Here is a 25,927-nt window from a genome sequence, read left to right as displayed (position 1 = left end):
GGTGACTCTTGTAGTATCTTCAAGGCTGAGGGGACGCTTTTGGGAATGGGGCCCATGCCCTAGCAGTCAAGCGTCCGAGTTACAGGGTTGCCCAGAGCCATCCTTGCAGGCCAGGCCCAAGTCTGTGGAGCCGACCGCCATTTCGTGTGCTCCGTGGCAGCCGCCTGTCGCTGTACCGCAAGAGTGGGTGCAATTCAGCCGGATGGCGGGTGAGACGCTGTAATAGCAAGAGCAGGCGCAACTCAGCTGGCCGAGCGAGGCACTGTGCCGCAAGAGCGGGCGCAATTCAGCTGGCCGAGTGAAGCGCTGGGGTGCAGCTGAGAAACCTCCACCTGGGGAGGTGGGGGAGGTGGGGGAGGCTCGTTCGCGCCGCCTCTCCCTTCCAGTGCACCCCACGCCGTCTCCTGGCGCAGGTATATGTGATGGTCGGACCAGGGCACCGCAGGACGTGTCTTCAGGTCAAACGGATTGTGGGACAAGGTCCAGAATGGAAGAGTCACCAAAAGGCAAAAAGTTCCGCCTGACCCCGGGAGCCGGCCGCCTATGTCGGGGGCGATCTCAGGCCACACCAGGGCAACAAGACTTGGGGAGGGGGCAGGAGCCAAGCGCCCCCTCCGAGTCCGCGCCACCACACCGCCCCTCGGGCCCTCCGTCAAGCGGCTCAGGGAGGCACCGCAGGCAGCGGTTCTTCAGATCAGTGGTCTCACCGGCAAAGCTCCCCTCCGTCAGCAGCGATCGTTGGCGCTGTGGTTGCGGCCGGAGGCCCCGCCTAGTCAACGCCCCGGCCTCTCCATCTCGTAGGCCGCAGAGTAGTCGGGGAGAAATCCCGGGAACGGCGGCATGCATTTGGATCGATGTTGCAGCAGGCTGTCATGTAAATAGTTATTTAATAAAACGTTTTACCCTGTTACTTTGCTGGTGTGTTGTATATATTTATAATATTTGCATAGGGTTTGTCGTTATTTTGGGCGGGGTGGGCGGCGGAGCCGAGCTGTCTTGCAGCCATCATGGCGTCGAGCTCGGTTCCTCTCACTAGTTTCATATTTCTTATGAGGGGTTGTTCCTAATGTTTCTATTTTAGCGAGGTCAAAAAGAGATCCCATTAGTGGCCTACTGATTTTGCTTGATTCCTTTTGTTTTTTCTAACAATTTTTCACTATCTGCAAAGACTAAACAGAGTATTGCGACTCTGTGCTTGTTTGTAAATAGAGAATGAACCAAAGAGAACCAATTCCAAAACAGTAAATGCTTGGATAACAATCAATCAAATGGAGAGGGAAGCAGGCACGACGGATTACAACGGGGGCAAAGGCCTGCGTTACCTACCCTTCACTATCTGCAAAGAGAGAATACTCCTAAAAGAAAAGAGGGGGGGAGGGTGGGGGGGCAGCGTTCAAAGCACATCAGCGTGCATAAACACGAAAATGTTTTTACCTACCACGTACTTGACATTTTAAAGCTTTTGATATTTGCTAATAAAAAACCATTGAAATTCACTGAAAAAACCATAGGTTATAGACCATATATAGTTAGGAATTAGCATTTACAAAACCTTGAAAATTCACTGAAAAAACCATGGGTTATAGACCATATATAGTTAGGAATTAGCATTTACAAAACCTTATTTTACTCACACAAAACCATTGAAATTCCATATATAGTTAGTTGCACTAACTATATATCGCGCACCCGCAATCCACTGCTGATGATGTCACATATTACATCATTCATGACATGGTCAGTGACATCACTGATGACATCTCAAATGACATCACTGATGACATCTCAAATGACATCATTGATGACATCACTGGTGACATCTCAAATGACATAACTGATAACATCTCAAATGACATCACTGATGACATCACTGATGACATCTCAAATGACATCACTGATGACATCACTGATGACATCTCATTTGACATCAATGGTCACATCACTGATGATATCATTCATGTGACAATACAATGCATCTCCTCACACTTTAATGTAACCTCTGTTACACCCAGTGTTAAATACAGAATATAATTTTTTAAACCACTTGTCACACCAATACTAGTTACTACATACGCACTCACTGATTCCTACGTCTACACACACATTCACTCATTCACCCATACAATCATTCATACATACAATCACTCATCTTTACAACACTATCATATGCACTCATACACCTATACAGACACTCACACTCTGCCACTCATCCATGGAGTTACTCACACACCTAGTCAGTCTTGTAAAGAATCAATCACACTTCCATTTTCTAATCTATACAGTTAAACATAGAGTACCTTACATTTTCAAACATATACTAACACATTCTTACTCTCTTATACAATAATTGATACAAGAACACATTGATCTGCACAGAGTCACACATCTCCCAGCCAGCCACACACACTCAGTCTCCCATACAAATACTTGGACAATCAATCAATAACCCATATAGTTACTCATATAGCTACTGATCAACACATGCAGCAGTTTACAGAACAACAGACATAATGATGCACAAATTAAGACAGTTTAGTCCCTAACCCATGCACTCAGTGAGACACATTTAATCATTCACTCATACAGTCAGTCACGCACCTACTAAATCCTTCATCCAGACACTTCTACATCTACTCATTCTTCAATATGTAAAACATATTTAAACTTTACAGAAACACACAGTCACTGGATGATGTCATCAGTGATGTCATCAGTGATGTCATTTGAGATGTCATCAGTGATGTCATCAGTGACGTCACTGACCATGTCATGAATGATGTAATATGTGACATCATCAGCAGTGGATTGCGGGTGCGCGATATATAGTTAGTGCAACTAACTATATATGGAATTTCAATGGTTTTGTGTGAGTAAAATAAGGTTTTGTAAATGCTAATTCCTAACTATATATGGTCTATAACCCATGGTTTTTTCAGTGAATATATATATACATACATATATAAACATATATATTCTGCATATCTATATAAATATAAATGCATGCATACATATACATATATACATACATATGCATGTTATTTACATGAAAGTTTGAAAAACACTATTAAATGCAAAGCTAAAAAGCCACCTCATTACAAACAGAATGGCTTTAACTTAAACGAGGGCGAGATCTATTGCATTTTCAATGCTTGCTTACTTTGGTTCCATCAAGAAGGCATTCAGATGTGTCACACATTTGCCATCAATTCTGAATGTTAGCACTCAAGTTGCTCATTATATCACTGTAGTAAAGCTACTGCTCACCAGGGAAGTCTGCTGCTGGTATTCAAAGTGCATGTTTCAGTCTGCATGTCAGAATTTTTTTAATGAAATCGAAGAGGATTTGAGAAGTCACTCAAAATGTGCCCTAATTTTTCTTTCTGAAGCACTAATCATACTTTCTATGGCAAAATGAACCCCCTCATTTTGTTCCTTTTTAAATTAAATGTTTTCAGACTTACCACTTCATTCCAATCAAGAAGGCTTCTGGTGTGCCATACTTTTGTCATAAGTAAGATTATTAGCGCTCTAGTTGTTCTTTAGAATACTCTGGGACATTCTGTCATTGGGCTATACTTGGGCTACATCTGGGTGATATTTGGGCTACATTTGGGCTCTTTTGTCTCTGGTGGCCATCTTGGGAGACTGCATGTCGAAATTTTTAATGAAATAGAATAGGATTTGAGAGCTCACTCAAAATGTGCCCTAATTTTTCTTTCTGCAGCACTAATCATACTTTCTATGGCAAAATATATCCTCATATTGTTCCTTTTTAAATTAAATATTTTAAGAGTTACCACTTCATTCCAATCAAGATGGCTTCTGGTGTGCCATACTTTTGTCATAAGTAAGACTGTTAGCACTCTAGTTTTTCATTAGAACACTCTGGGAAGCTGCAGTAGAACACAAAGGAATCAACTGACAGTCTCTGTCCTTGTTGGGTGTACATGTTTTACTGAGAATGTCAGACTTCATTCTCACATGACTGAGAAAGATAATGTGAATTTACAGAATTAAATATGCTTTCAGTTTAGCTTACAGATCCCCTTCAAAACCACTGTGGGAAAAGCATGAGATAATAGTTTTCTTTCAAACATGATTCATGATATCCCAGCAGAAGGCTTTTTCACATGGTAAAATCACCTTAGAACACACCACAATTCCTAAAATGAGTATGGTACCATCAACAAATGATTTATAATGTAACTAAAGTCCTAAAACCTTCTATTAACTGCAATGCTTTTTAATGAGGTGCTATAATGTATATTGGTCCCAAGATGGCTGTCAACACTTCTGGGCCTGGGGGGTCCTTGTGGGACCCCCTGAGCAGGCCCAGGGGGTCAGGGTGATTCTACCCTGCCCCCTTTTTGAGTTCTACACGTTTGTTTTTCTGCTTTCCTGTGCCTCAGTCTACCGAGGCACAAGATAGCTGCCAACACTTTCTGGTTTGGAGTGTTGACAGACATTGGCAGCCAATCAGAATGCAGCTCGTGCTCGGAAAGGTAAGCTTACAGTAAGCTTACACGTAAGCTGCTATAGATATATATATATATTTTCTCTTTTGATTTTCTCAGGAACTACTGGAGGGATTTTCACCAAATATGGCAAAGGCACTTCTGTGTAACAGCCCCTACAATTTTGCCAAGTTGGGTGTAATTCCGTTCAGCGGTTCGGGCTGTAGACTTGTCAGAACGTCATATGGAAATTAACATGGGGAAAACACGTTTTGGGACCCCACTTTTTTCTCAGCCCCCACTTCATGAATCCCCCTGAAACTTTCCGTGAAGGAGAGCAGCGGAGCTGGCCAAAATTTTGGAAAATTACATGCAAATTCCTCAACTAGCGCCAAAGTTATTCCCAATAGAATGATGCGGATTTCCTATGGTAGCCAATCCTAACTATATATACCTACTGGCTATTGCCATTAGGTAATATATATATATATATATATATATATATATATATATATATATATATATATATATATATATATATATATATACACCACAGCCGTGCTTCACCACAACGTACCTCAGAACGGCAATCACGGACACCAGTCGGTTTAGAGTGCAGCAATCGTGGATTTATTATTCCGAAAATAGTCTCTGGCAAGAGAAACACTCGACGCGTTTCGGGATTTTCTCCCTTGGTCACGAGTGTTTGACCATACGTTTCATTGGATAATATACACAACATGTGACATAAGTGTAAGTGAAAGCAGACTTTCGTGACAGACTGTCGTGTTTTACCCAACAGAATGTTAAATTCAATAGATTAAAGTAATAATCAAGAAATGTATTAAATAAAGAAATAACTAAATTAAATTAAACAGATGCTAGCAGGTTAAACGGGAAATGCGAATAAATGCACATGTGTGCTTTTCTGTTGGCATTTGATCATTGTATTCTAAGAAATCGAACGTATCGTTCTGATCGTGTAAATTATACAAGTACTGTGACAATCAATATTTGTGCCAGTGCAAAGTAATTACTTTGTGCCCAAGTGGGCAATTGATCACTATATACATTGAACAAAACCCTTTCTTGCCCAAATGGGCAATTGTGCATCAATTAATGAACGAAGACTCAAAGATGAACTAATGATAACTTGATAATAGTTGGGGTAATGCCCAAGTGGGCTATCTCAGTCTTGTGACTTATCAAATACAAATCATTGTGCCAATCTTAATCTGAACCATGTCCCTTCTTCAATTTGTCATGCGTCATCTGAAAAACAATAAACAAAACAAAATATGTGTCACCTACAAGAAATGATAAAAATGAAATATAGTCAAAAACAGTTAAAATCACATACAGCTCAGCGGCAATTCATAGTTATGGACATCTTATTTAGGACTTGCAATTAGAACAGGCTTCACCCCAAATGAAGGGCTAGCTCTTCATCATGGTTATGGCCTAAAGGGGTAAGTGTCCTGTACTGGATGATGAGCTTAGATTCCAATCTGCGCATTTCTTTCAATCTGTTCCCTCCTCTCATGTCTGCCTTCACAAAATCCAATACTACAAAACTCAACAAATTTGTGTTCTGCTCGTGATGTGTATGAAAGTGGCGGGCTATGGGGTACGCTTTGTCTAGATTTTTGATTGCACGTAAGTGCTCAAGAATCCGTATTTTGGCTTTATGAATGGTACTGCCTATATAGGCTAGGCCACAGGGACAGAATAATGCATAAATGGCATACTCAGTATTACATGACGTATGCTTCTTTATCACGTAGGGCTTACTCTCTACAGATAGAATGCAGTTCTTTCTATTTTTGCTGTTTTTACAAGCTTTACAGCTTCTGCATGTAAAGAATCCTTCTATTCCCTCTATTCCCTTTTTAGAGGTTTCCACTGCTTTGCAAAGAGTGTCCCTAAGTGATCTTGCTCGTTTAAATGTAATCTGTGGACTAGGCCCAATACACTCTGTCAGGTCTTTGTCAGTGCTCAATACCGGCCAGAATGTTTTAAGACATTTGCGTACTGCTTGTGTTTGTTTACTATATGTGGTGACAAATCTTAAGGTTTGATTGTTATCTTTGCTCAATCTTTCCACCTCCCGGCTCTCCTTGCTCAACAATGATTCTCTAGAACGTAGACGGACCTCTTTCAGTGCCTTATTAACAGTTCTTTTGTTGTACCCTCGTTGCAAAAAACGTTCTGTCATGACATTACATTCCGCTTCAAAAGTGGTTTCAGTGCTGCAGTTGCGCTTCGCTCTAAGGAACTCACCAAGTGGTATACTCTGTATGAGTGCAGTAGAGTGGCAACTGTCAGCATGAAGCAGGCTATTTCCCGCTGTACTCTTACGGTAAAGGCAGCTCTCAATACGCTGATTATCAATGAACACTTTAAGGTCAAGAAATTCAACCATAGTTTTAGACCAATTAAATGTAAGATGGAGATTAAAACTATTGTCATTGACTATATCAACGAATTCTTTAGCCTCTTCTTCTGTCCCCTTCCATATACAAAAGATATCATCTATGTATCTAGTGTACATGGGAACTTTGTCTTTGAACATTGTTAAACCGTTAAGTACCTCCTCTTCCCAATACCCCATATAGAGACCTGCAAAAGATGGAGCAAAGCAAGTCCCCATAGATGTACCTAGGGTTTGGTGGTAAATTTTGTTGTCGAAAAGGAAGTAATTACTTTTGAGACAGATGGTGATCATCTCTAATAGCATTTCGGTATGCGCGATATGCGAAACCGACCTGCTACTCAAGTAATGTTTACACGCCTCCACTCCTTTGTCTTGCGGGATGCAAGTGTACAGACCTGACACATCCATGGTCAATAGTGAGTACTCTTCTTTCCACTCTGTTTTATCTAGTTTACGCAAAAAATCACTAGTATCTTGCACGTAAGAGGGAAGTTTTTGTACAAAGCTTTGAAGGAAAAAGTCCACATATCTGGACACATTCTCCAAAAAGCTCCCCCTTGATGACACAATAGGTCTCCCTGGTGGTCTAAGTGGATCTTTATGAATCTTGGGCAGCAGATATAGGGCAGGAAGCTTTGGAAATTTACAGTCTAGAAATTTGTACTCGCTATCTACGATCAATCCCTGTTTCTTCCATTCTAATAACCTGGTGTTGAATTGTCTGATGGCATGTTCGTACTCCATTCTGTTGCTTCTCTCGTACTTGTCCGTCTCAGCTAACTGTCTAAGACCCTCACTAGTGTAATCTGTTTTAGACATAACAACAACATTGCCGCCTTTATCAGACTTTTTTATCACAATGGTATTGTCTTTTCTCAAGTTGTCCAGAGCTAATCGTTGAGCTTTAGTAATGTTGCTCCAAACATCATTCTTTTTACGTTTCGATATTTTCCACAGTTCATTATTTACTCCTTTTTCAAACACCTCAATCGCGTCATTTCTGATTTGAGGTAAAAACACTGATTTTGGTCTAAACCCACTGTTTGCACTAAGGTTAAAGGGAATGTCTTCAAGCTCAAGACTAGAGATGGGATCATTACTGCTTGGGCTGACGTCTGCTAATACATTCATTGTGTGAAGTAATTCAATGTCTGCTATTCGCAAGTCACTTAAAGCCTGCTGTGGGATGGTGTTACTTGACTTAACCTTCGTGGCGTGCCATTTCTTTAAACGCAATTTGCGAGTGAAAAAGAATAAATCTATTCGACTTTGTGTGTAGTCAAATGTGTTCGTTGGACAAAATGACAAGCCTCTAGAAAGTAAATCAATTTCAATCTTACTTAATGTCCTTGTCGATAGGTTGATCACCGTCTTCTCATCCATTATGTTTTCTTTGCTCGCCCTCTTGTTCGACTTCCCACTGGGCTGCTTGCATTTCCGGATGGCTTGTTGTTTCCTCTTTTTCCTTTGCCTCCTCTTCCTCGTTTTGGAAATCCGTCCGATCTGTTGTTTGAATATCTGCTCTTGGCCACAAGATCGAATTCCGCTAAAATGCTGGTTTTTACTCCAGTGAATTCTTGTACGATTGAAAAATCACTGCCACTCGTGATGCCACTGCCACTGGCACGACTGGTACCGCTCTCTTCAGACTCGTTATCATTACTTTGATGTTCTGCGTTGGCAGTCGTGGTTGTACTCTGTGTTTGATTCACTGGTGTTTTCTTCCTTAGATGATCATATTTTTTTGAAAATGTGAGAATTTGGCCCTTTTGGTAATCAACCAAATCACGCTGGAACTTGCGTTGTTTCTTTATTTTTATTTCTCCTTCAATTTTGTCAAGCCCTTTGTCGATTTTTTCCATTTCACTTTGAAATTCATCCTCGGTGCACAGTTCCTTTAGTTCAGCTGATAAGCTTTCTATAATTTCACTTAATTTATCACAATCCTTATGGGCAAATTTCACCAACATTCTTAGCATATTCATAGAGCAATTGTGATTGTTGTCGATCCACTGCTCCACTAATTCAGGGTCTGGGTCTTCAAATGTGGGCGTGATAAAAATACGGAGGCCTCTTGGTATTCTTCCAACCTCGATGTATTTACTTAAAGTAGTTCCTTCCCACCATTTGTTTTGTTCCTTTTTACAAGCCTTCCACAATTTGTCCAAAACAATTTTCTTGTTGTTGGGTGGGATTATATTCATGCCCCCTCCTTTTGTTTTAATTGTGGTGTCTTCCATCTGACACTCATCAAACAATTTATTTGCCGCTTCAGAGCGTTTTTCTTTTCTCGCCGTTGCCATCTTCAATAAACAGAGTTAAATTAAACTCCCATTAATCCTATTGACAGCTTGCACTCTTCCAACCCGCGTTACTCCACCTCTGAGTTTCAGCGGGTCAACCTTCAGCTGGATAATTGCATGTGATGTTCGGCTCTAGCCGAGAAATTTTAATCCGAATGCAGTAAAATATGCACACCTCTGTGCGTTGCAGACGTGATTCAGTTTCCCGACATTGCTGTCATTGCCGTCATTAGAATCCAGCGGGCTGGGATTATAATGTAAAACAAATCCCAATCGCAAACAAAATGTTTGCAGCGCCTCTCCCAGCCTCTTAGAGAAGGCGGTCCGTCATGAGGCAGGCAGCCTCTACGTAAATACACCACAGCCGTGCTTCACCACAACGTACCTCAGCACGGCAATCACGGACACCAGTCGGTTTAGAGTGCAGCAATCGTGGATTTATTATTCCGAAAATAGTCTCTGGCAAGAGAAACACTCGACGCGTTTCGGGATTTTCTCCCTTGGTCACGAGTGTTTGACCATACGTTTCATTGGATAATATACACAACATGTGACATAAGTGTAAGTGAAAGCAGACTTTCGTGACAGACTGTCGTGTTTTACCCAACAGAATGTTAAATTCAATAGATTAAAGTAATAATCAAGAAATGTATTAAATAAAGAAATAACTAAATTAAATTAAACAGATGCTAGCATGTTAAAGGGAAATGCGAATAAATGCACATGTGTGCTTTTCTGTTGGCATTTGATCATTGTATTCTAAGAAATCGAACGTATCGTTCTGATCGTGTAAATTATACAAGTACTGTGACAATCAATATTTGTGCCAGTGCAAAGTAATTACTTCGTGCCCAAGTGGGCAATTGATCACTATATACATTGAACAAAACCCTTTCTTGCCCAAATGGGCAATTGTGCATCAATTAATGAACGAAGACTCAAAGATGAACTAATGATAACTTGATAATAGTTGGGGTAATGTCAGAACGTCATATGGAAATTAACATGGGGAAAACACGTTTTGGGACCCCACTTTTTTCTCAGCCCCCACTTCATGAATCCCCCTGAAACTTTCCGTGAAGGAGAGCAGCGAAGGAGAGCAGCGGAGCTGGCCAAAATTTTGGAAAATTACATGCAAATTCCTCAACTAGCGCCAAAGTTATTCCCAATGGAATGATGCGGATTTCCTATGGTAGCCAATCCTAACTATATATACCTACTGGCTATTGCCATTAGGTAATATATATATATATATATATATATATATATATATATATTACCTACTGGCGGTCGCCAGTAGGTAGTTATAGTTAGGATAATTTTCAATGTTAAATCTCAACATTCTATTTTGAATAACTTTGGCGCCGGTTGACGAATCTGCCTGAAATTTTCAGGAAAATGGTCTCATGGCGGTCCGGTCCTTCCCTGAAAATTTGGGGGGGATTCGTCAAGCGGGGGCCGAGATAAAAGGGGGGTCCCAAAACGCGTTTTCCCCATGTTAATTTCCATAGGGCGGTCGATTTCACTTTTAGCCCGAACGGCTGAATGGATTTCCACCAAACTTGGCAAAATTGTAGGGACTGGTAGCCCGATGTGCCTTTGCTATGTCTCAAGATATGTGCTCCAGTGGATTTTGAGTAATTAAGGTTCAAAAAAATATATATATCTATAGCAGCGCTCCGGTAAGCGCACCGGTACGCGCACCGGGCGCGTCACGCGACTTGCGCGGAGAAAGCTGATTGGCTCTGGGGTGTCTGTAAACATTCTAAACAGTCCGGAGCGGCCGCCATCTTGTGTCTCGGTAGGATCGAGACACAAGAGGTGGCCAAAACAAAGGGGGAAATGACCATAAGGGGGCAGAGTAGACCCCCCTTGACCCCCTAGGTTTGATGTGGGGGCCATAAAAGGGCCCCACGGGGCAAAAAAAAAAAAATTTTTGATTTTCGCGGGGTGAGCGCCCGGTACGCGCACCGGTAAGCGTACCGGGGAGTGTACCATGGGGAAAAAGAATGACAGTTTTAAAAGTAGCTGATTAGAAAAAAAAATGTTTTTTTTATATATACACATACATATATATAAATGCATATGCACATATATATATGCATATATGTCTATATGTGTGCGTGTAGAGAGAGGTAGAGAGGTAGAGGTGTAGAGGTAGAGAGGTAGAGAGGTAGAGAGTAGAGAGTGAGTAATAGAGAGTAGAGAGTGAGTAGTAGAGAGTAGTAGAGAGCAGTAGAGAGAGTAGCAGAGTGAGTAGTAGAGAGTAGTAGAGTGAATAGTAGAGTGGTAGTAGAGAGTAGTAGAGAGTGAGTAGTAGAGACTGAGTAGTAGAGAGTAGTAGAGAGTAAGTAGTAGAGTGAGTAGTAGAGAGCAGTAGAGAGTGAGTAGTAGAGAGTGGGAGAGAGTAAGTAGTAGAGAGTAGTGGAGAATATTCCAAAGTTTGGCACAGCACCACTTTCACAATGAGTCCAATCAAATCATATCACTTAGAGTACTTATTGAAGCGCTGAATCTTGGTGTATATTCAAATGCTTTTATTTTCCTTAAGTTTATGTACCACAGCCAGCCGAAACGTTTCGTTCTGTACAACAGAACTTCTTCAGGGCGTTCTTATTTCCTTCAAGTTATGTCGGTATCCCGTTGTCATATAACTAGATATTTCTTCCAAATGTTAGACGAGACATAAGTATATTCTTATTAAAAGTGACTAGGTATCAATTTTACCCACACAATTCGGGCAGACTTGAGTAATTTATAGCATCCTCAAAGTCAGTCTTTCAAAAATTCCAAAGTATAGGACATGATAATCCAAATCCAAATGTTTCTCAAGAAAAGTCATTTACAATCGTTCGGAATATCGGTGTTTGGGCAGATATGATCCAGGGACCCCCAGTATGCAAGGGGAATTAGTCCCCCCTCTGCAAAGGCGCCAGTGGCCTGCATTGCAGAGAGGTGTAACAAGGGTGTGGCCTCATTACACTTCTCTGCAATGCAGCTCCCTCGTGCATACTGGAGGCTCCTGGTGGACTAGTTGACCCCAGGGACCCCCAGTATGCAAGGGGAATTAGTTCCCCCTCTGCAAACGCGGCAGTGGGCTGCGTTGCAGAGAGGTGTAACAAGGGGCATAGTCTCATTACACCTCTGCAATGCAGCCCCAGGCGCATACTGGAGGTTCCAGGTGGGCTAATAGGCCCCCAGGGGCCCCCAGTATGCAAGGGGAATTAGTTTCCCCTCTTCAAACATGCACGGGGGCTGCGTTGCAGAGAGGTGTAAAAAGGGTTGTGGCTTCATTACACCTCTCTGCAATGCAGTCCCCTGGCGCATACTGGAGATTCCTGGTGGGCTTTCAGGTCTTATATAGTTAGGAATTAGCATTAAAAAAACCTTTGAAATTCACTGAAAAAACCACAGGTTTCACACCAGTTATAGTTAGGAATTAGCATTTAAAAAACCTTTGAAATTCACTGAAAAAACCATAGGTTTCACACCAGTTATAGTTAGGAATTAGCATTTAAAAAACCTATTAAATTCACTGACAAAACCAGTTATAGTTAGCAGGAAATTTTACTGATATAAAACCAATGAAATTCCACGTTATAGTTAGTTGGACTCACTATAACTTGCGCGTGCAATGCACTGCTGATGACGTCACATATTACATCACTCATGACATGGTCAGTGACATCACTCATGACATCACTGATGACACCATCCTTGTGACATAGTGACAGACCTCCTTTCAGTGTAATGTAACCCTTGAAACACATATTCAAAAATAGAAACTGAAATTTAAAAAAAAATGGAGATACCCATATCAGTTACAACAAGCAATTCAGTAATTCCACCATCTATATGCACATCCAGTCATTCACCAACAGTTCTATATAGTCACTCATACATATACTCACTTATCATATGAAGTGATACACCTATACATCCTGTTACACACCGACAGTCATCCAAAAGTTACTCACACACATACTCACACGTGCAAATAAACTATTGAACATCCATTTATTTGAATATAGAGTTATACACACACTACAACCTTACTTGTATTGAAAATTACACATATTTATTCTCTTAAACAATCACTTATAGAAACACATACTTATTTAAACAGGAACTCTTACAATCTCTTACTCTCACATATACTCACTTATATACATCAATATTCACATATACTAGATTAAAACATATGTAGTTACTGATAAAGACACTAGTGAGACAGTCATTCACTCACTAACAAACACATATACACACTCATCCATCCATACAGTCCTGCACATATGCTGTCTTCAAAACACATACAAACAGCGAGTCAGTCACTCATGCATCTATGTGCTAAGTAATACCCCCACCAAACCATATAGACACTCATACTGATACTAAGAGAAACATCTAATAACCCATATACATACGCATGTAGCTACTTACCAACACATGTAGCCACTTATAAACAAAGTGAAACAATAATATATATATTTAAATATTTAAACATTACTCACTAATATTTATTTTTCAGAAAGACACATATTCACTGGATGGTGTCATCAGTGATGTCATGAGTGATGTCACTGACCATGTCATGAGTGATGTAATATGTGACGTCATCAGCAGTGCATTGCACGCGCAAGTTATAGTGAGTCCAACTAACTATAACGTGGAATATATATATATATATATATATATATATATATATATATATATATATATATATATATATATATATATATATATATATATATATATATATATATATATATATACATATATATTACCTACTGGCGGTCGCCAGTAGGTATATATAGTTAGGATTTTTTCCCTATGGGATTTTTGAAAATTCTATGTCTAATAACTTTGGCGTTTGTGGACGGAATTGGCTGAAATTTTCAGGAAAATGGCACATTTTGTTTCTGAGCAGCCCCTGAAAATTTTGGGGGGGTTCGTCAAGGGGGGGCCGAGAAAAAAGGGGGGTCCCAAAACGCGTTTTTCCCATGTTAATTTCCATAGGGCGGTTGGCCTCACTTTTAGCGCGAACGGCTGAATGGATTTGCACGAAACTTGGCAAAATTGTAGGGACTGGTAGCCCGATGTGCCTTTTGTAGGTCTCAATATATGTGCTCCAGTGGATTTTGAGAAATTAACGTTTAAAAAAAGATATATATCTGTAACAGCGGACTGGGCAGCGGCCCAGGACGCGTACTTTTCGCGCAACGGAGCTTTGTGAAGCGAAGCTGATTGGTTCTCCGGCGTCTGTCAACATTCCAAACAGTCCGTAGCGGCCGGCATCTTGTCTCTCGGTAGGATCGAGAGACAAGAGGAGGCGAAAGCGAAGGGGCAAATGACCATAAGGGGGAATAGTAGATCCTCGCTGACCCCCTAGGTTTGATGTGGAGGTTTTAAAAGGGCCCCGCGGGGCAAAAAAAAAAATAATAATAAAAATCGAACGGCTGAATGGATTTGCACGAAACTTGGTAAAATATTAGGGACTGGTAGCCCGATGTGCCTTTGCTAGGTCTCAATATATGTGCTCCAGTGGATTTTGAGAAATTAACGTTCAAAAAAAGATATATATCTGTAACAGCGCTCCGCTTCGCGTACTTTTCGCGTTACGGAGCTTTGCGAAGCTGATTGGTTCTCCGGCGTCTGTCAACATTCCAAACAGTCCGTAGCGGCCGCCATCTTGTCTCTCGGTAGGATTGAGAGACAAGAGGAGGCCAAAGCGAAGGGGGAAATGACCATAAGGGGGCATAGTAGATCCTTCCTGACCTCTTAGGTTTGATGTACCATTTTGCCAAGTTTGGTGTAATTCCGCTCAGCCATTCGGGCTGTAGACGTATGTAAATGTCCTATGGAAAATTGCATGGGGAAAACACATTTGAAAGTGTTGAAATTTAGAACCAAATAAAATGTTACTTTGGTTTTGTATTTGTGTGTGATGAAAGTTAATTGGTTATGTATATATGTCAAATGAGAGGAAACCACAGCCATTTTGTGATACTACTGTCTGAGGTACATTTGTGAGGAATTTTTGGTGGTGAATTTCTGGTGTTTGATTTACAAGGTACTAACACTTTTCCTACTTTTAAAAAGGTGAGTTGTTAATTTGTAAGGGGAACTATGTTGTACACTTGAAGATAATTTGAAAAATGTTTTCTGTTATTTATTTGCAGTCCTTCTGTTATACTAAATACTTGATAAAGTTAGTTTTATATTATGTATTACTAAAAACGATAAATGAAAGTGATTATTTTTTTCTGCAATTTACAGCAAGCAATTTCAAAATAAAATGGCTCACAATGAAGAGACCGTGGCAATTTCTTTTGAATTGTCCACTACATTGATTGAAATTGAGAGCACCAATAATGAAACATTGTCACAAGGAGGACATGACTTGTATGATTCCATTAGATTGATTGAAATGGACAGCACCAAGAATGAAATATTGTCACAAGGAGATGACTTGAATGATTCCACTATGTTGATTGAAATTGAGAGCAGCAATAATGAAATATTGTCACAAGGAGGAGATGACTTGTATGATTCCATTAGATTGATTGAAATGGACAGCACCAATAATGAAATATTGTCACAAGGAGGAGATGACTTGAATTATTCCACTACATTGATTGAAATTGAGAGCACCAATAATGAAATATTGTCACGAGGAGATGACTTGAATGATTCCACTACATTGATTGAAATTGACAGCACCAATAATGAAATATTGTCAGAAAGAGGAGATGACTTGAATGATTTTTTTGATCAATCTCTTGATTGCGAATTTATCGAGTGTTTGGAGACCATAGAGTTACAAGAATCATTATTGCAGACTTTTCATGAGGACATTGCTGATGAGGACATGTTACTAGTTCTTTCAAATTTAGAAAATTCTGAAGAATAAATTTATATTTAGAAATCAAAAATTGTTTGAGACATTATTCATTTTTATTTTTAATTTATGAGGTTGTAGCGAAGTGATTGTAGTATAAAATGAGACTTATAGTAGAGACATTTTTATGTTACATGGTAAGTTTACTCATATTTACTTCCCTTCTGCCACTATATTATCTCCAATGTGTATTTGACATCTCTTCTTCATCTCCGGCCTCCTTTCTCTCACTGTGTGTCTCCGATGCATCTTATCGCTGGTATTTTGTGTAATTACAGAAGAGAGTAAAATAAAATAGTTCGGAACGTGAAAAGGGGGCAAAGTAGAGTACTCCTCACCCCCTAGGCCTTTTTAGGCGGTCCCAAAAGGATCAGTTTCTGCTTTCCTGAGAGATTATGGTATGAGTTCCATATACCACAATAACTTGCATTACAACATGCAAGATATCTATCTCCTATTACCAACTTTTGGAGATATTCGCGCTAAGCGCGAATATCTCCAAAAAGTAACACCTGCCCTGAGCAGTTCTTAGCCATGTTATCCAATGGGAGGTGGATAACATGGCTAAGAGCATTAGCTCGGTAATGTATGAATATCGCTGAGTTTTTAGCGATATTCATGCATTGCGGCCGTTTATTATCGCATTTGTGATAAACCTTGATAATAGCAAGGTTTATCTTCGATAATTTCTGACGATGCTTAGCGGTAAAAAATTCGTTGGTAAGCATCGTTAGCGATAAATATCGCTTAACTTTGGTAATATGCCCCAACGTCTGTTAACGTTCGATTCGAAGGAAATGAGGAAGTGTTGAAAAACATTGTCTGCGCCATCTTGCCTTTTTTGAAATGCCACACTTTTGTCGTGCACGGCAGCCATTTTAGATGCCTTGAGCAGACCCACTCTCTGCACGCTGTCGATTCGTAGCATGGCTCCTCACCCTTGCAAGCATCTTCCCCAGGCACTGGTCACCCCCGCTCTCTGTCTTATGCATGGGCAATAAACCTTCCCCCATCTGCGCTGCTCTTCCCTGAGAATCACACTCTGTGCCCGCCCGACACCTCCCTTTCGCCCTATTCACTACCGCACCCTCTGACACTCCTCTTCCTCTGTGTCCGATTGTCCAGGCTGGTCCTAGGGTATCAGCTAGCCCTGCAGATGTAGTTTATGGCCCCAGCTGTAAAGAATCACCCCTCTTCAAAGGAGTTATAGTAGATCAAGGCCCACACCCGATGAGATCCGTCACACCACACGTGTTCCTACTATCTGAAAACTATCCTGTATTGTGATTGGGGAGGGGACCGAGCCTGAAGCGGAAGATTCCAGGAATGACTCTTTGTACATCAAAGATTTTACAATTATGTGTCACATTAAAAATATATAGCACTCCAACAAAGTAGTAGGAATATAAAACTTTAATAACATATAAATATATACAACAAAACAAAAACAGTAAAAAGATTTAAACAACGAAGAGACCGTGGCAATTTCTTTTGAATTATCCAATAGATTTATTGAAATTGACAGCACCAATAATGAAATATTCTTGTCAGTAGCGGTCTGTTGTGCGAATAGTTCCAAGGCAGCAGAACGCGCTGAAATCTAGATGGCACAAAAGTGATGTCTAGCAAGTTGCCGCCCAGCACATAACGGCGTGGGGCGCCGCGGGGGTGAGTGAGTCCAGTAGGCACCACAGCTATTCTTACCGGCATTGCAGAATTACTGCTGGGGACAATGCCTGTGCTGTAGCAGGGTCACAGCAGAAACAAAAAGGATTCTGTTGAAGATGTTGTTGGTTTTCAATTTGAAAACAGTTCTGGTGTCAACTGCTATGCTAATGTAGTGGTTAATGTTTTGTTTTCTCTAGAAAATGTAAAAGAGGGGGAGGCAGTCCAAAGTTCCGTTAAAAGGGCAAAGGAAAGGATCGGTGGTTTGAACTATCAGTCAAAAAGGGGAGGGGGTGCAACAATTTTTCCTACCGGGTCACACTGTGCTTTCACCGGAAGTGAGGTCTGCAGGATTCTAGTAATTCAAAGTGAGGCTGGCGCCGACGTCCCGCGGATACAGTTTCGTCACTCCACGGGTGATCATGGCAGTCATTCCCCATCGGGGGTCGGAGACTCCCGCGGCTCCTCTAGAATCTTCAAGGTCGTGGAGGACTACGGTGGTGGAGTCAACCAGTGACCGGGCCATTTCTTTATGCTGGGCCCGCTCTTGCCAGGTCGACCGCCATTTTGAGAGTTCGGTAGCTACTGGCGATCGCGGGGTCAAATGAGCGGACGGGCTCCACCCTGCCGGGCGAGACATTGCAGCATGGCCACAGTGGAAGAACTCTTTTCCGGGCGCCTGGAGCGCTGAGGGTGCAGCTGGGAAGCCTCCACTGGGGAGGCGGGAGAGGCCTGTTCGCACCGTCTCTCCCTCCCAGTGCACCCCACGGCATCTCGCTTGATATTTGTTATGGCCGGACCAGGCGATGAGGACGAGGGGGGGGGGTCGGAGGCATGTGCAAGACATCCCCCCCCAGGGTTGTTGCAGCAATTATACAAGAAAGAAGAAGTGTCCCGTCCGTCTTCGGGCCGGGCTTCCGGTAGATGTCGGCCCGACGCCCCTGGCTCTGGCCCCATGAACGGGTTTCTTGGTTTATCGGCTGCAGCCGGATCCCGTCGGCCTCGGCCCCCCGACCGTTGGTGGCCGGACCGGAAGAGCATGTGGCGGGACTACCTGCAACTCTCAAGGGCCACCGCGGCCGGACTGGGAGAGAGAGGGGAGGGTCGAGGAGACATTCCCCCCCCCTGCAACTGTTCAGCGTTGTAAAGGCAATCCCCTTGCCGGGTCCCGCTGGTCTCGGCCTCTCCTCCGGCTACACCCTACGTTAGGATCTCCTGGCCGAGGCGTGGCAGCAGGACCTGCCTTATATGGGCTGCTCCCGGCTGGGCGTAGCCGGAACCCTGCCCCACCTTGGAAGTTTCCAGAGTGGGGGCGGATGTTCTACTGACTTGCATTTTCCCTAGTCTATCGATTTTTTTGGCGTGGCAGGCGGTGGGACAGCGAGGGGTGATTTGGTTTCTCTTACTGTTTTTCTGGTCTCTCACCAATGGCATATTTTAACGTTTTCTTGTTTCTAGGACATTAATAGGTTTTATCATTACGTTATGTTATCGTTTCTTTGTTCGTTGTTTAATAAAAGTTCATGTTCATCAGTGGCCTACTGATTTTCGTTTTCCTATTCTTTTCTTTCCAGGTTGTTTCATGCTAAAGTTTCTGTTAACAGGATACAGTGATCACTTCGTTATTATTGCATATGTCCTTTTCACTAGGGGTGCTCTCTGGTCGGGCCAGATGACGTATGTCTAGTAAATGGTCCGGGTGAAACAGGTGCATCAATCAGTGGGGAGTAGATAGGCATGACAGATTACAACGGGGGAGAAAGGTCCGCATTACGTACCCTTTCACTACTTGCAAAGATTTTCCTACGTTTATTTGCAAACAGGGAATACCTTCAAAAAGAACTAATTCCCAAACAGTCAATGTTCGGACAATCAATCAATCAATGAGGAATGAAATAGGTACGACGTGTTAAAGGCTTGCGTTACCTACCCTTCACTATCTGCAAAGGGAGAGAGAATATTCCTATTCTTCCTCGTTTGCAGGCAGAGAAGATCCTTAAGAGAACCAACTTCGAACAATTCAATGCTCGATTCAAACAATCAACAAGGGGTACTGTGAACACAAATGAACGCCGCTTATGTACATACGCATTGCTATTTTCAACAGGTTGTTCCTAATGTTTCTATTTTAGCGAGGTCAAAAAGAGATCCCATTAGTGGCCTACTGATTTTGCTCGATTCCTTTTGTTTTTTTACACGGTTTTTCGCTATCTGCAAAGACTAAACAGAGTATTGCGACTCTGTGCTTGTTTGTAAATAGAGAATGAACCAAAGAGAACAATCAATCAAATGGAGAGAGAAGCGGGCACGACGGATTACAAAGGGGGCAAAGGGCTGCGTTAACTACCCTTCACTATCTGCAAAGAGAGAGTACTCCTAATAGAAATGAGGGGTGGGGGGCAGCATTCAAAGCAGATCAGTGTGCATAAACACGAAAATGTTTTTACTTACCACGTACTTGACATTCGACAGCTTATGATATTTGCTATTAAAAAACCATTGAAATTCACTGAAAAAACCATAGGTTATAGACCATATATAGTTAGGAATTAGCATTTACAAAACCTTGAAAATTCACTGAAAAAACCATAGGTTATAGACCATATATAGTTAGGAATTAGCATTTAAAAAACCTTATTTTACTCACACAAAACCATTGAAATTCCATATATAGTTAGGTGCACTAACTATATATCGCGCACCCGCAATCCACTGCTGATGATGTCACATATTACATCATTCATGACATGGTCAGTGACATCACTGATGACATCACTGATGACATCTCAAATGACATCACTGATGACATCACTGATGACATCTCATTTGACATCATTCGTGTGCTAATACGATAAACCTCTTCAGACTCTAATATAACCTTAGATACACTCAGTGTATACAGAAACTCACACACTGTCACTCATCCATGGAGTTACTCACACACCTAGTCAGTCATGCAAAGAAACAATCTCACCTCCATTTCCTCAACTATACAGTTATACACACCTTACTTATTCAAGCATATACTAACACATATTTACTCTCTTATACAATCCCTGATACAAGTTCACAATGATCCATACAGCTACTCACACATTCAGTGGCTCTCATGCACAGTTATTTATATATGCCAACTCTCACATGTACTGTGTTTTACATATGTACTTACTTTGACATGTAGCACTGAGATATCCATTCACTCACCAATGCACTCATGCACACAGTCAACCACCCATACAGCTGTTTCCACATGCACTTTTGAACCCATACATCTAGTGAATCAACTGCTCACACATCTATGCACAGAGTCATACACCTCCCAGCCACCCACACACACACTCAGTCTCCCATACAAATACTTGAGCAACCAATCAATAACCCATATACTTACTCATATAGCTACTGATCAACACATGCAGCAGTTTACAGAACAACAAACATAATGATGCACAAATTAAGACAGTTTAGTCACTAACCCGTGCACTCAGTGAGACACATTTAATCACTCACTCATACAGTCAGTCATGCACCTACTAAATCCTTCGTCCAGACACTTATACATCCACTCATTCTTCAATATGTAAGACATATTTAAACTTTACAGAAACAAAAACTCACTGGATGTTGTTATCAGTGATGTCATCAGTGATGTCATTTGAGATTTCATCAGTGATGTCATCAGTGATGTCACTGACCATGTCATGAATGATGTAATATGTGACATCATCAGCAGTGGATTGCGGGTGCGCGATATATAGTTAGTGCAACTAACTATATATGGAATTTCAATGGTTTTGTGTGAGTAAAATAAGGTTTTTTAAATGCTAATTCCTAACTATATATGGTCTATAACCTATGGTTTTTTCAGTGAATATATATATACATATATAATGAAAGAGTGAAGCTATAAAAACAGAGGAGCTTATTAAATGGAATCACTCATGTTTGTTAAAAGGGCCCTCACTCACCAACCTACTTGGTGACATACTTCATCATTGGGCCCCCAGCAGAGAGGCCGAGTGCCTCTCCGGTTTGTTATGATGCCTGATTGCAGCGGAGCAGGGTTTTTTGGGTGACAAGTGCTGGTGCATGAGGTGAGATTAAAATGGGCTTACTGCTGACCAAGAAATTTTTTATTAGGTGGATAGTAAGGCCAGGTTAAAAGGTTAAGGTGGATGCTGTGATTGAGTAAATTGTTCAAGTGCATCCAAGGTTTAGAAGGTCAGGTTTACATGTTTCAGCCTTTGAATGGTAATGGCCAGGCTTTCGTCAGGACCGGAGACCATGGCGGTGTGCACTGGAGGGTTGGGTTGTTAGCTTGTCTATATCTTTACAGCTTCATAATTGTATTGATTTTATTCTTCATTTTTTCCTCAGTTGGTTAATCTGCTCCTCCACCACCCCCTCTCAAAGACAAGCGCCGACTCCGCCTGCGCTTGTCACTGGAGGCGCCGGACAGATCTCGCTCTCCTGTGACCGACATCAAGAATCCTTTCCAGAGTCCACTGCATGAAGGACCCTTCGATGAGGGAAGGATGCGCTTCGCTGACACCTCTGCATCTTGCTGATCATACCCCTTTAGACTGAATATTAGACAGCCCTGTGTGAACCCAAAGCATTCAGGAACTCCCTGTACATTGAAGATTACTTGTGACAGACAGACACGTGTCTGGATAAGATCTACCCCTGGTCTTCTGGAGATAGATTTGCAAAGCCCAGCTCTGACAATACCATCTAGCTTGCTCAGCGGTTGGCGCTGTTTAGGGACCATACGGAGACCGATGCAAATCATGAGTGTCTGATAAGAGTATTTGTTGAGCCAGACACAAAGCCTGATTTACTTTTAACAATACCAGCGACCCCCTTGACACTGTCCCTTGGATGAGGGCAGACGATCCCCTTGACACAGTCCCTTGGATGAGGGCAGGGGCTATGGGTAGATTTTGATCCAGGTGTTGTGTTACTTTCCCTTCTGTCTGTCTTCCATCTATATCCTTGTCTTGTACACTGTGTTACTGTTTCAGAGAAAAGGAAGAATGCCTTGCTTGTAGTTCTGTAATTGATTAAACCAATGTTGAAACTTCAAATACGCAATAAAATCTTAATGCTTTACCATAGTCGGGTGTCATTCTTGTTTGCACTGCACAGAGCTTTTATTACTGTACATCGCACTAAAGTAAACAGTGAGGTTTTAATGGGCAAACCCTGTGGGAGCCAAAAACCTTTACTTTATTGTTTGCTCTGGTTCATTAACCCATTAATGTAAGTAAATACAAAATGTATGCCACAATTTAAAGGTATAAAATCTTGAAAATATACTTCAGCTAAAAAAATTATTTTGCTTCATAAATGCTAAAAAAATACATTAGAATCACAGAAATCATATCATTCACGACATTAAAAATAAACTCCATAAAAATATCTACACCCTTTGCATTCAATATAACACCAGGACTTGATTAATTGTAAGCTTATACATCATGCCTTCTGCAAAAAGCTGGATACAGCAAACAGTATGCAAGTATTAGTATCTGTTTTGCATGTCATCAACATCAGCCTTATTTTGCTGAGTTCACACCATGAAAGTATATTAACAACATTAAACAATATCTCAATAAAAATGCAATTCTAGACAAAACATCGTAAAATGATTCATTTAAAACCTCAGTTGGATATTAGAAATGACAAAAATAGGGTGGGAAAAAGTAAATTTGGATCTTGGCAGATGGGATACTCCATCACATAGGTGACGGACATGCCTTCTGCCGAAATATGAATCCCATAATACCTTATGGCATTTAGATTTCGACATCCACTGAAATCTGAATCAGGCCCTCAGTAGTCAGACAGCTTGCAAACGAAACCAAGTTGACTGTTCTGGTTTGTTAAATAAATCACAGTCTACTAAACCTCAGTTTTCGATCTGGGGAGTATTCGGCCTGTGGGTTGAAAAAGCCTCCGAGGAGCCAAGAGATATACATAGGGCGATGGATAACAATGAGTTCCGGCTTTCCAAGGCTGATATGTCCAAAACTAACTGGGTAACACAATTCAATATCTCTTCATTTGATCACATAGAAATGGATCATAAACAAAGACATCAAAGGGCACAATATACAATTGTGGCAATAAAATAAAGTGCATCTGATATCAATGTAAAAATGCTAAGACCCATAAAACAGTAAATACATCAAGTACCAAGTGTATATGTACCATCAACATATTAAAATGAATAAGAGTAGCAAATAAATACCATTATTAAAACAACATTGACTTTCGCAACCGTAGAGCGTTCTTTAAAAAGAACCAACTGCTTTGCATACCAATTGTCATTTGAGTTGCTGAAGAAAAAGTAGCACAGCTCTCCACCTCCTGATGTTTGGATTTCATAATAGTGGAATCACCTTTTGAACAAGGGGCCATAAAACGTACAAAACAATACTAGGTGCAACAGCGACTACGGTGAGGTCTCATCACGAGGGCATTGTAAAACGTCAGCAGATGCAAATCCATTGCAGGGGCCTGTGCTCGACCTCATGGTCACAGGTTCAAATCCCGGCGGGTCCACTCAGCCTTTCATCCATCTGAGGTCGATAAAATGAGTACCATTGAGGTGGGTAACAATGAACACCTGCTATTCACCGCCAAGAGACCTCTGGGTGAACGCGCGCTTTACAAATACACATGTTATGTTATGTTATGTTAAATTGCCCCTGAGAGAAGCACAGAAATCATCTGATAGAGCAGGTTCAAAAGAGCGTTAATAGCACCCTTTTCCAAGGAATTCTGTACAAGACGAATGAAGGGAGCAACAGCGTCCACTGTTGGGACATGGCAGAAATCTCGGACAGATGGTTTCACTACTTCCTCCCTCTCTACACAGGCCTTTCTAGGGGAGAGGAAGCAATTCTCTATCCACCCTTTACCCTCCTTGGTGATGCTTCTAGGATTGTCAAAGACATGGGGAAGCCTAGAGCAAAGGTGGTCTCTCTAACATCTGAGCTCCAGGGATGCTAGGACCATGGCGACAAGAGAGGCAGTCAGAGATAAAAAGATGGCTAACGTCAGCCTCTTAATATAGCCAAAAGGAGCACCATAGTAAAAAGGGAGCAAGATGTATATGATCTTTGACATATTCTAGTCCAAACTCCTGATGGACTATAAAATGGGAGGTAGACGGCGGAATCCCCACGTGCCGTCAACAGACTCTGTGCTCTTCCACTTGATGTCCCTGTGTCCTCATATCCCTGATCCATACATGAGGGAAGGAAGACACTTCATCCTGAAAATGTCTAAAATAGGTTTGCCCCCCAGGGCAGTAACAAGAGAGAAGACAGACCCAACCGCACAAGAATGCCGGCTTACTCTACTCAAGACACACGGGGACCATGAACAACCTTAACAAACATCACCCCCAAATAAGGGAACTGGCTCACTCTAGCGATGGAATTCGGACAAACAAACATTTTTTGATGTTATGGGGTCCACATATCATTATGTGTGTCTTTGACAGATTAGTCTTCAGACCTAGCTTCTCCAAAAAAACAACAAGGAACGTAATCAACTGCTTCAAACCATTTGCAGTCCTGGCCAGTAGCACAGCGCCATCCGCGTAAAGGAGAGCCGCCATGGGCTTACTTCTTACTACTTCTCATGAACCCTCACATTTACTACAATAGATTCAAACTAATTAATGTAGAGCAGGTATAGGATCAGGGAAAGCAAACACCCCTGCCTGACCCCACAATTACCTGAGAAGGTTTGTGTGCGCTCACCATTGTTGCCATATCTAACTGATGATTTCAAGTCCCAATAGAGATATCATAAAAATGCAACAAGATCCGCCTCCAGGCATGAAGATGTTAAAATGACCCACAGTTTTGACTGGTTAACAAACTAAAAACGCGCTTGATAAATCCAAGAAGGCCAGTTGAAGGGAAGAACCCATGGCATCCTTATATTTAGCTACTAGCAGCTGAAGATTAAGGGAGTGCACAGTAGTTCCAAGGCCTGTCCTGAACCCATACTGCACTGGGGAAATTAAGTTATTTCATGGTGTCCAGTCTAACAAGCGATTCAGTACTATGCGCTCAATTATTTTTGTGACTCAATCAAGGCGGGTGATGGGTTGATAGCATGCAGGGTCCACCAAGCTGCCCTGCTTGAAAACTGG

The 25,927-nt window shown here is 41.6% G+C and overlaps 1 long non-coding RNA gene across 1 annotated transcript in view; it reads left to right on the top strand.

Moving 5' to 3' along the window:
- LOC147709774 (uncharacterized) overlaps positions 1-22,866 on the top strand; it is a 99,267-nt gene extending 76,401 nt beyond the window's left edge. Inside the window, exon 2 of the long non-coding RNA XR_015296569.1 lies at positions 22,132-22,866. This is a non-coding gene — a long non-coding RNA (uncharacterized LOC147709774). The remainder of the gene's footprint in view (positions 1-22,131) is intronic.
- The last annotated feature ends 3,061 nt before the right edge of the window (positions 22,867-25,927 follow it).

The sequence above is a fragment of the Lissotriton vulgaris genome, chromosome 6 (assembly GCF_964263255.1).
Source record: "Lissotriton vulgaris chromosome 6, aLisVul1.2, whole genome shotgun sequence".
NCBI classification, from domain to species: Eukaryota; Metazoa; Chordata; class Amphibia; order Caudata; family Salamandridae; genus Lissotriton; species Lissotriton vulgaris.
This window is presented reverse-complemented; position numbering and strand designations above follow the sequence as displayed.